Here is a 12,856-nt window from a genome sequence, read left to right as displayed (position 1 = left end):
AGTGGGCTGTAAGTATGTCATGCTGCCATTCCTGCCATTATTTCACTGCTGTTGTGTCCCCCACACATACTGTGGGGTTGGGGCCATATATGTGTGGGCTTCACCTACACAATACATGTGTGCCCTTATGCACTCCAGAGGCCAGTGTATGTAACTGTGGTATATGGTCCTGTATTATTGAGTCTAGAAGGGAATGCACCGTAACTAACCTAGGCTGTTACAACATGTGGGGGTATCACGTGTAAGCTGCCTTAAGGTATCTGGATGTACATTACCATACAATCCACCTTGGGTAAATGCAGGCCTACTGCCTCCTGCCATACAGACTGTTCTGTCTGTCAGTGTGATTGTGATAGTGTCAGTTATGCCTTGTTATGTAACAGTTACATCCCATTGTGTCAACTGAGGTCTTTACTCCCTAGGGATTGTGTACAGAGTGTAGATTGAGGTTGCTGAACTATACATCTGCATTACTTACTGTTGATTGTTTGGTATCCTGTGGCCCAGTTTGTCTTTACTATTGTACTACTTGAAGGCCTCGGCCTGGACAGCAACATATGTTAACCTTTTCAGACTACTGTATTAGTATAACTGTTTCACTGTTGCATTACTCTGTTTATATGGATGTCAGTGTCTAAACAGCTATATGACATGGCATATGCAACTGTAATAGTACACAAATAAAGCTTTCCCGTGTATGCAAACCTGTGTGTTATATTCTTTGACTTCTCTGTGGGTATATGTTGCAGGCAATGATTGTCATTTGTATGGGTGGCTCATACAGTGTCCAGTTGGTAAGGTGGTAACTGCAGGTATAGTGGCTGTTCCATATCTTCCTATGCATATCTCTGCATGTGTATGTGTAGCTATATATATATATATATATATATATATATATATATATATATATATATCTGCATATATGTGTTTGTGTATATGTATCCTAGGAATGCTGATTGCTTCCACATTGCACATTCCCTATGGGAGCCAGATTGTACTGCATGATATGTTACTGATACCAGCCTGACATCATACAGATGGGTTGGAGTACTGTTAACATCTTGTGCCCATGTCATGTCAGGTCCTGGTTATGGTATCTACAACAGTTGGTAGTGTATTTCAGGGCAGACGTGTTTAGCTGTGGGGGGAATACCTATTTGTACAAGACATATGTTGTTTGGGGCCTCTCAACCCCATTAACGTTGCATGTGGACATATATGTTTTTGTTATGTTTCCATTTTTATCTGCAGATGTATGTCTGTATATATATATATATATATATATATATATATATATATATATATATATATATATAGACATATAGATCTAGACATATATCTTTACATGTATGCATATGTATGTATATATGTATATATATATATATATATATATATATATATATATATATATATATATATATATATATATATATATATATATATATATATATATATATATATACACACATATATATTTCCATAGATATATATATATATATATATATATATATATATATATATATATATATATATATATATATATATATATATACATATATTTAGATATTAATACATATATGCACACACATACATCTACACGTTGAAATACATTCCCTGTGCTGTTTAATGACTGGGCTGGATGATATGTTTGTGAAAACATCATGGTTATGTATACCTGGCATGGTTTAATGGTAAATCACTTTGGCTATGGTGTGTAAGGGCCTGGGTTTCAGCCTTGCAGAGGCTGGTTATTTTGTTGCTGGGCAGAACAAGGACTTTTGGATACAGAGTGACAAAGTCCCTTTTAAGCAGTTGTAAGTGGGTTTGCACAGGTTTGCGTGGAGGTAAGCAATGCTAACTTCAGGTTACAGTTTCTTATACTCAGTTAGCTTTTCAATTGCTTAACCTGTAGGCACTGCTTACCCCTGTGCAAAAAGGCATAAACCCACTTACTAGTGCTTAAAAGTGCTTACTCCTGCATACCCCTGCACTAATTTCTTTAAAAGGAAAGAAAAAAGGGTTGATAGGAAAGTGGTAAGAAAGGGGCACAAAGAGGGAAAGACAGTAGTGAAAATAGATAGGGATGTGCAGGACGGGTGTAGGGAAGGTCCATAGATGCCCATTTCTTCAACAGCAACAGCTGTGCATATACACTGAATTTGGAGGTGGATTTGGACACTCAAACCCCTGAGAGAGGGGTGAGGACAACAATAAGATGTTGTGATGCCAGTTAGGCCAGATTACGTGTCCAGTGGACATGTATGTGAAATGGACAGCTATGTATGGGGCGAGATTTTTTTTTTGGGAACAGATTGCCCTTTTTTTTCAGATGAGAGTGGAATGTTGAGGAGGGATAGTAGGTATATTTGGGGAGGTAGGTTGGGTAGGTTAACATACAAGACAAACAAGATGCATACAGGGTTGGTATATGACACATGTGAGGGGTAGACACCTTGATGGGGAGGGGTGTTGGGAAATCGGAAGCCCATGAGCCCCCTAGTAGAAACAGTGGGACTGAAGTCCCCACCCATGAGCAGTTACCACTGCACCTTCACAGCCCCAAAGGTGGCTGTGCTGGGGGTTGAGTCGCAGAGCCAGGCCAACCCTCTAGTTGAAACACATGGCTCTCGAGCTGGCATAGCAGATCTCCAACATCTGTGCAGAACTCACTACTCACCATGACCAAGTCCTGGCGATGGGTGACAGGTTCCTGTCCGCGCCCTCTCCTGGGGGGGTGAGCCCCATCCCCTGAGGTGGTTCCACCTGAAGGTGGTGCAGGACCAACAGATAAGGAGGTCCTGGGTTGGGCCCCAGATGTGCTGGTGCCTGGTGCCACGGCCAGCTGAGGTGGGACAGGTGGGTGCGCTGGGACTGGCCTTCCCAAACGTGCTATGGTGTTTACATTTTATCATCATATGTGGGTTAGTAATAGTCAACACATACCATGGTTAGATATAACAGCATGCATAGATATTCCCATTAACCCAAACACCAGATACGGAACAGTTGCATAGCAAACGGAACACATGCATATATGGGACCACAGTGGTAATAACAACAGCATGCAGGTACATTGATGGCACCATGCCACTAATGTTGAAATATTTCAATATAGCACATGCATGGAAACATATTTAAATAATTATCAACCAATAGGACATAATCAGAACAGTGAAGTCATTACATGCCAGTTGAGGTGAGTATGTAGTTTATTGTTGGAGATATGGTTGGGGGAGAGAAAGAAGTCAATTAACAACTAGTATATTCCTGTAGTCCACATTACTTTCCTAGTCAGTTCTGCTATTTGTACCTTACAGATATTACTACACTACCCTATAGCCTTAGTTTGGACACTGAAATGGCTGTCATCATCTTTATACATGAACTGGTTTTACCTGCAGTTTACACCTCTTACCTGGTATACCTGTGGAGGAAATGTTTGTTAACACTAACTGTTACTATATATACTCCCAGATTCCGGGTTGATGAGCACATAGCTGTCCATCTCTTTCTGCACAGAATCTGGCCATTTCTTGTTCACATGCAGGTGAACTGGGACATATCTAGACTATTGCCCTCTTCAACCTTTAGTGACTTACCACAGTCTTATACGTGCTTTCCAGTTATATTATGTGGCACAGTGTGGGTGACAGTGATCAGTGATACCTTATTATTCAGAGCAACTGAAACACTCACAATTCTCTACAATACCAGAGTAAACAGTACCAGTACAGGGTGAAAAAATATTTTGAGCTCTCTCTGCTTACTGCTTGCTGCTTCTTGCTGTGGGATGGATCTGAAGTGTTCTTAAGACACTCAGTCTTGCTGGCTGGATTCTGCTAAAATTCAAAGTCTGGTTATATTTGCATTCACAGTCTGTTGCATACAGAAACTTGCAGAATATACACTGATGAGAGAATATACTTTGCAGCATCAACTTTAGAGAGCAGTAACAAATAACTTTTTATAATAAACCAAACGGAACCACGTTGCAGGCTTAAAGTACTGTTCCAACTTTACTTCTCATTTAGTACAGATGATGTGAGAGATATAACATTTACCTTAGGACTTGTGTCCCTACCATACCTCTAACATAGCTGGATTTATACAGCTCTTTATATACAGTTTTAGTCCTGTAGAAACAATACTAAGCTTCCTTGTTTAACAATGTCTTGTAAGAGACCAGCTTTTCTGACAGTGTGAATATCCTGTAACAGTGTCCTGATGTCCATGTAGAAAAACATATTTTTGAGGAAACACATTGTTCTGTATTCTATTTGGATCTGTGTATATGAACATATGTTCTTGTGCCAATGCTGATAAGCATATTTTTGAGAAAACACATTGTCAGAGATCAACTTTTCTGACAGTGTGAACATCCTGTATTTTATTTGGATCTTTGTATAAAAAACATCTGTTCTTGTGCCATATCCTGTTTTTCATGCAGAAAAACATATTTTTGAGAAAACACATTGTCACAGTGTCATAAACATATCCTGTTGTTTTAGGAAACATATTGTGCCCATTTTTTATATGCAGAATAACATGTCAGTGTTCTTTAAAAGCAGATTTTGCATTTTTGTTCTTGCATACATCCTGTTTGAGTCTGTAAGGGAAAATGTCCATTCTTTTAAAGCAGATTTTGTATTTTTGCTCTTGCATACATCCTGTTTGAGTCTGTAAGGGAAGAATGTCCATTCAGCAGATTCCTTTTCCAAGCCATGGTCATTTAGTATGACTGCTGATCACATATTACTAAACTCTGTTTCTGCATTTAAGCAAGCTTTTTCTTTCAGCATATTTACAACATAATTCATTTCAGACTTATATTCATAAAATCTAACAATTCCCCGTTTTTAAACATACTTAAAACATTTTATATAGAAAACACAAGAAACAAACCTTTAGTTTGATACAACAAATCAAAATGCAATTTTACATAGTTAATACAATGATATTAAAGTATTACTACCAAAACTGAATGTATTAACAACTTTTTCTTTTGCAGACCATTCTGTGAAAATATTTTTTATCAGTTATGAGCTGTGTCTGCTTTAATGTTATTTTTTTTTAACTTGATCAATTTATTCTTTTGCAATCACAGAATTTAATTTATGACTTAGAACTGTTCCATTAACTCTTTGCAGCTGTTGAATTAACTATAAGAGATTAGAACCATGTGCTTCTGCAAGCATTTATACACTTCTGAAAATATACAGTTTCAATGTCATTTTAACCATAACATTGTGATCATGTCTTCGAACTGCCCATTAACATCTTGGTAAAGTACTGAACTGGGCTTAGATAATAAATATTTGAAAGCAATTATTTTACTGGGGTAAAACCAGTAATATTACAACTTGACAAATTACTTTTGAACTTATTATGATGTATCCTGTACAGTATGTATTTACACAGAGTGTTTGCTATTTATGCATTTCAATTTACTAGGTACCCTGGACCCATTGTTTTCTTTAAATATGTTTTTTTCACACATATTCATTACTAGACATTAATTTCATTTGTACTGAATTCTTCTGCATTTGTACATACAAAGACTATCATTTGTAATTAAATTTTCTACATTTGTACATACAAAGACTGTAAAGTACATTTAGTCTAATCTTACAAATTTAAGCAAAATCTTGGAAAATTGTATGTCTCTTTAGAAATATCTAGTGGAATTGATACTAAATCCATATGTCCTGTTATTTTAAACTACATATTCAGCAATTAAAAATATTCATGTTTTTTTATACCAACATTGTTTTGTCAAAAACATTAAATCATCTCTTGTTTTTTAAACCATCTCTTGTATAGCTTTACAATTTAACAGGTTGTAAATACAATTTAATTCTAAACAATACAATAATAACCATTATGATAACTATTAACAATTTGTAAAATATCTTATCCTGTCAGGTTTAATCCAGTTTACCAGTATTTCTAATACACTAATACCTGTTTTTTCCCTCCCCCTAAAAGAGTATTGTCAAGAAGGAATGAGATATTTTTTCCTGTAGCTTTATTTTAGACCCTTATTATTTATTTTTATGTAGCTTTATTTCAGACCCTTGTTGTTTATTTTTTCTGTAGCTTTATTTCAGACCCTTGTTGTTTATTTTTTCTATAGCTTTATTTCAGACCCTTGTTGTTTATTTTTTCTGTAGCTTTATTTCAGATCCTTGTGCAGTACTGCTTATACAGTCAGTGTAAAACTGAGAAAGTGCCCCTCCCCCTTATACAGTCAGTGTAAAACTGAGAAAGTACCCCTCCCCCTGTAGTACTTCAGCACTGTTTACCTGCCCTATGCTGTGGGAATAGAATGTATGTCAGCCCAACACTTTGGTTATACATTTATTTTATTAGGTTACTAAATAAAGTTTTCACTGTATATTACCTCTAGTAGGTATCTACACCCTCCTGCACAATTGATTTGAACTGTATATATACTATAGCCCATTTGCTGGCTGTACTTGATGCAACTGAGTTTTTTTTTGTCCTTTTAATATTTACTTGTAAACAGATTATAAGTGACATCTATGCACAATTGTGGCATTTTATTACAATTACCAAATAGTGTTGCCTGTAAACATTTTAACAATTATGTTTTAATAACAATGATGCTTTAGAAAAACTCAAGCTACTTATCTGGCAATCAGTCTTGTTGTTTATCTTATCTTTCCAGCATTTCCTGTAACTATTCATTCAGTCTAGGAAGGTCTGAGCTCACATTTCATACTCTGTAAACTATAGTTAATTATTTTAGTATTTTTCCTTTAATGTGATTGTGATTTGCATAACTATGCATTTATACAACATAAATATTATTTTACAATTACCTTACATGGATTTCAGTATTTTTTATTTATTTATCTATTGAACTATCGTGCCATTAATTTTACAAAAACTGTTTGAATAATGCCATCTGTGATTTTCTTTTTAAAATTCAGAACTTTAACTGTTTGGTGTTACTATATAATTATAAACAAATTGTAAAAAACAAAATAGATATTAGTTTAACCAACACATTTATATTTATATTATTTATATTTGCTGTTGTCTGCCTTTTATTCTTGTGTATTGTAACAGATGTACTCTAGATGAAAAGAACACACATGCATGTCTGTCTTGTATATGTATATCTTTATACAAGCATGTCATGTCTTGTGACTTTAAATTTTTACTCATCTATTTTTATTTAATTTATATATTATAATACACTAGAACAGTTTTGTTTACCTTTTGACTATGCTAATGAATGGCATTCATATGCTTTACCTTACTGTAGTACTGATAGATGTCTTGCTTTAACTGAATGAAAGTAAAACATTTAAGAATGATTTGTCCAGACATCAGATCCTACCATCCTACCATGTATGTTTAACCATTTTCAAAACATAAACATATTATAAAATATATTTCTTTTGCACAGATTAACTGTGTATGCAGGAAGTTCCCAGTCTCTGTCAGTTCAGCTAATTTATTTCCTTTATCCTGCAACTGCTGTTGAATTTTCTGGAATGTTGTATGGTCTTTCTGACATTCTTTAGTAAGCTGTTCTGCTGAATTTGAAACTCCTATGCACTTTTGAAAAGATGTATGTATAACTTGTCTAAGCTTCCTGAACTCATTGTGTCTGTCTTTTAGAAGTTTACTACATTCCTTTGTAACAAAATGTACTAGGGTTCTATCAGTAACTGATTTGACTCACATGTGATGACAGGACATAACTGTTCAACATCAGAATGTAATGGAAACACTTTACCCTTAGTTAATTCTTCAGATCTGTCTTTACAGTCTATTTTTTTAGCAATATGATGCAATATTATTTTATGGCATAATACACAAAATGCAGTTTTTGTTGAAGCACACAATAAACATTTGTCATATTTCACATGGTTTTCTTTGAGATACCAGTCAAATATTGTAATACATTTGCATAATGCCTTACTATCAACCTGCCCTAATAAGGTTTTACATTTACTAATATGCTGTGTATACCAACATTGCAATTTTTTACATTTGCTTGAGTTATGCATGAAAATATCCATACTGTCTAATATCCAAAACTGTCGAATAGCAACCATACTAAAAAATGTGACGTAGAAAAAAGTCTTACCAGTGAGCAAGAAAACAGGTGATCAGGCTGTTGTTGCAGATGGCTGGAAATTTTTCAAAGTCACTTGAGAAGCTGGGAAAGCACAACAGGCAGTGAACTATTGGGCTAGTGGATATCCCCCATTTCTTGAAGAATTTATGGCACTGCGAATTTCTTGAACTAGTCTCACTCCGGATTGTAGACGTCTAAAAAACTTTACTACTGCAAGCTGCATAAACTGGAATACTTCTGTTTAGGATTTACACATACATACAAATATTAGTTACTGCAATTTGACTGAAGTGACCCTCTGCCGGGCTTACCCTCACTCCCCCTGTGTTTGAATGCAGATTGTAGGTTCAAATGCAGGCTAGCTTGCCATTGAAAAAATTATATGGAGCTAGTCACTCAGCTGCCTCGCCATTGAAAAAATATTTTGAGCTCTCTCTGCTTACTGCTTGCTGCTTCTTGCTGTGGGATGGATCTGAAGTGTTCTTAAGACACTCAGTCTTGCTGGCTGGATTCTGCTAAAATTCAAAGTCTGGTTATATTTGCATTCACAGTCTGTTGCATACAGAAACTTGCAGAATATACACTGATGAGAGAATATACTTTGCAGCATCAACTTTAGAGAGCAGTAACAAATAACTTTTTATAATAAACCAAACGGAACCACGTTGCAGGCTTAAAGTACTGTTCCAACTTTACTTCTCATACAGTACAGATGATGTGAGAGATATAACATTTACCTTAGGACTTGTGTCCCTACCATACCTCTAACATAGCTGGATTTATACAGCTCTTTATATACAGTTTTAGTCCTGTAGAAACAATACTAAGCTTCCTTGTTTAACAATGTCTTGTAAGAGACCAGCTTTTCTGACAGTGTGAATATCCTGTAACAGTGGCCTGATGTCCATGTAGAAAAACATATTTTTGAGGAAACACATTGTTCTGTATTCTATTTGGATCTGTGTATATGAACATATGTTCTTGTGCCAATGCTGATAAGCATATTTTTGAGAAAACACATTGTCAGAGATCAGCTTTTCTGACAGTGTGAACATCCTGTATTTTATTTGGATCTTTGTATAAAAAACATCTGCTCTTGTGCCATATCCTGTTTTTCATGCAGAAAAACATATTTTTGAGAAAACACATTGTCACAGTGTCATAAACATATCCTGTTGTTTTAGGAAACATATTGTGTCCATTTTTTATATGCAGAATAACATGTCAGTGTTCTTTAAAAGCATATTTTGCATTTTTGTTCTTGCATACATCCTGTTTGAGTCTGTAAGGGAAAAATGTCCATTCTTTAAAAGCAGATTTTGTATTTTTGCTCTTGCATACATCCTGTTTGAGTCTGTAAGGGAAGAATGTCCATTCAGCAGATTCCTTTTCCAAGCCATGGTCATTTAGTATGACTGCTGATCACATATTACTAAACTCTGTTTCTGCATTTAAGCAAGCTTTTTCTTTCAGCATATTTACAACATAATTAATTTCAGACATATTCATAAAATCTAACACAGGATATCAAGGCTTTTATTTCTCGGCACAGTGTTCATATCCAACGTACCTGTGGGAGCAATGTTTGTTAGTACTACCTGAATGTTGCCACACAAAGTTCCAGATTACACATTAGTATTATGCACATACATCTCACTATGTTACTGTACACACAGCTTGACAACATGGGGGTGTAGATAGGACATACTTGGCTTATTAATCTCATAACAGTTTCAGGAGTTGCTAGAGTGACATGTTTGTTCTCATAGATGTGTGACAATCGGTTGTATTCCCTGTTTGCTGTCTAAACATCTGGGATCATCCCACAGACTTCCCAGGGGGACAGGCAGCAGATATGGACCAATATACTGGACATTCTGATCTTATCTGTACAGTTGTGGGGTATGATTCTGTATGCAGCCTACTTCCACTCCCAGGATTCAGGCCATGGCTGTGTCTGCTACAACTTAAACACTGTCCATCAGGGTTGTGTGTGCTATATAGATATTGCTGTATATCTCCTATCTGCTTTCTGTCTTATAATTCTCTTGTGGTTTTGTATTCTGACCTTGTATTATAACACTCTTATACAGGATTTCCTAGACAGTTATATTTTGTAGGACAGTGTGGGCGACAGTGATGAGTAATACCTTATTATTCAGAGCAACTGCATCAGTCACAATGCCATACAGTACCAAAGTAAACAGTACCAGTACAGGGTATCATTCTTGTATTTCTAGGCACACTGTTGGTATCTGACAGACCCGTGGGAGAAATGTTTGTTAGCACTACCTGAATGTTGCCACACACAGTACTAGATTCCACATTACTATTATGCATTTATATCTCACTCTGTTACTGTACACACTTTGGCCAAAGCTTGACAACATGGGGGTGTAAATGGGACATACATGGCTTTTTACTCTCATAAGGTTTGGGGAGTTGCTAGTGTGCCAGCTTTGTTCTCATAGATGTGTGCTGATCAGTTGTATTTCCTGTTTGCTGCCTATATGTCTGGGATCATCCCACTAATATCCCAGGGGGACAGGTTGACAGGCAGCAGATATGGGTCACTTTACTGGACATTCTGGAAATATCTGTACAGTTGTGGGGTATGATTCTGTATGCAGACTACTACCACTGCCAGGATTCAAACCATGGCTGTGTGTGCTAAAAATAAGACAGTTCACATCTCAGTTGCATGTGCTATTTGGATTTTGTTGTCTGCCTTTTCATTGTTTTCTGTCTATGTGTCTCTCAGTTGTACTAAATGGCCTCTGGTGATTACACCAGTCATATGCAGGCATTCCTACACATGCTATTTATGGTGCATAGTGTGGGTAACAGTGCTTAATACAACAGTACTATTAAGTGATTGCAAATCTACATTACCATATGATACCAGAATATACACATGCAGTCCAACAGTTAGACCTTTATTGTCAGGCTATTACGCTTTTATTTACATACAAACTATATGAGACTCTTTCTGACATATTCTCCAGTGTATGCAGTATTTGCCTGAAACCATACAGATTTTATGCAGTAAATTAATTTTTTACTACTTTTAAATTTATTTTGCTATGACAGTACATGCAAGAGTATTACTGACATGCCTTGCATTGCAACCTCTCCAGTTGACTTCCGTGGACCTCCTAGTTCAGGGCCTGCTCACTTGCAGCTGTGGAGGACATAAGAGGAATATTTAGCCATACCTATCCAGGATATACATGAGCTGGCAATTATTACACACATAGTGGAGTGATACTTACACACAACTGGGACAGCCCCTGCTGTTCTAGCCTCTTGGATCCACTGCTCCAAGAAGTCCTCTTTACATCGCTTCAGGACAGCATAGTGATGCCTCACCTGCTCACCAGTTCAGGGTATGTCAGTGGCACTGGTAAGGTCACAGGCGAGATGGTCCCAGGCTTCCACTTTATATTGGGAACCCTGGTACTGGCCCTGCAGCATTCTCTGCTCATGGTCTTTGACAAGGAGTCCTACCATGACTTTGGACTCCTGGATGCACCAGCACTGTACCCGGACGTGCACCCCTTCTGCCCTTTCTACCATTGTGCCTGCAAGGGGAAGCTACAACCAGTTATGAGATGTATTCCCGCCTGTTGGGTTTAAGTAGGGCCGATTTCCTTCTGTGATTGGCCAGTTTTGAAAAGGCTAGGCTATGAGCAAACCTGCTTACCTAAGGTTGGCATTGCTTAAAGGTGTATACCATTGGGCACATTGAGTTAGCTGGCTTACACATTGCTTGCACCTCCTAAGCTGGCCTGTTCAATGCTTAGCATTACTTACATTAGACTTTGCATTATATTTTCATTTTGGTATTGATTTCTTATTCATTACATCTTATATATATGCCTGCTATCCATGATTCATGTGTACGTATACTGTATGGGGTCCTTGTGTTTTACTGGGGACTTCAACAATCTATTACAATTACACCTCACATCTGGGCTTACTGCTGTACTCCAGTTTACATATTTATGTTATGTAGTGGGCTATAGAACATATTACTTTATACTGATTCCTTTCACAGGTTCAGTTTGATTTTACTTCAGTGAGGACTTGTTTGGTGATACCTCATTCTTCTGTACTGCTGTGATGGCTTGGTGGGTAACTACTGTGACTATAGTGTATAGGGTCCTGGGTTCAAGTCTTGCAAGGCTGTTTATTTTGTTGCTGGGAAGAACAAGGGCCATTGGACAAAGAGAGATTAAGGCACGTTTGAGCAGTTGTAAGTGGGTTTGCGTGAGGGTAAGCAATGCTAACCTCTGGTTAAATATGCTTACAGAGAGTTAGCTACAATATTGCTTAACCTGTGTGCGTATTGCTTACTCCCATGCAAACAGGTTTAAACTCACTTACTAGTGCTTAAATATGCTTACTACTGCTTATTGGTGCTTACACTTGCTTACTAGTGTTTACTCCCTCTTACAATTGCACTAATTTAGACAGTAATATCTAATGGTTCTTTGGAAGGTGGGAGATTTGTAAGCTGTATGGAGTTGTCATTCATTACACATTTTACTTTCCATTTATATCCATGATTCCTGTGTCCATATATTGTATGGGGCACATGTGCTTATCTGTGGACTTTGCAACGTTATGACACTGACATCTCACATGTGCATTTAGTGCAGTACACCAGTTCACAAATATATGTTATTTAGTAGGTTATGCAACTAAAATATTGGTCATAACGTGATTTACCATGAAAAATGG

The sequence above is a fragment of the Protopterus annectens genome, chromosome 2.part0, assembly GCF_019279795.1.
Source record: "Protopterus annectens isolate FY-2018-M chromosome 2.part0, PAN1.0, whole genome shotgun sequence".
Taxonomy (NCBI): domain Eukaryota; kingdom Metazoa; phylum Chordata; order Ceratodontiformes; family Protopteridae; genus Protopterus; species Protopterus annectens.
The sequence above is the reverse complement of the archived record's forward strand: the minus strand, read 5'-3'. Positions refer to the sequence as shown.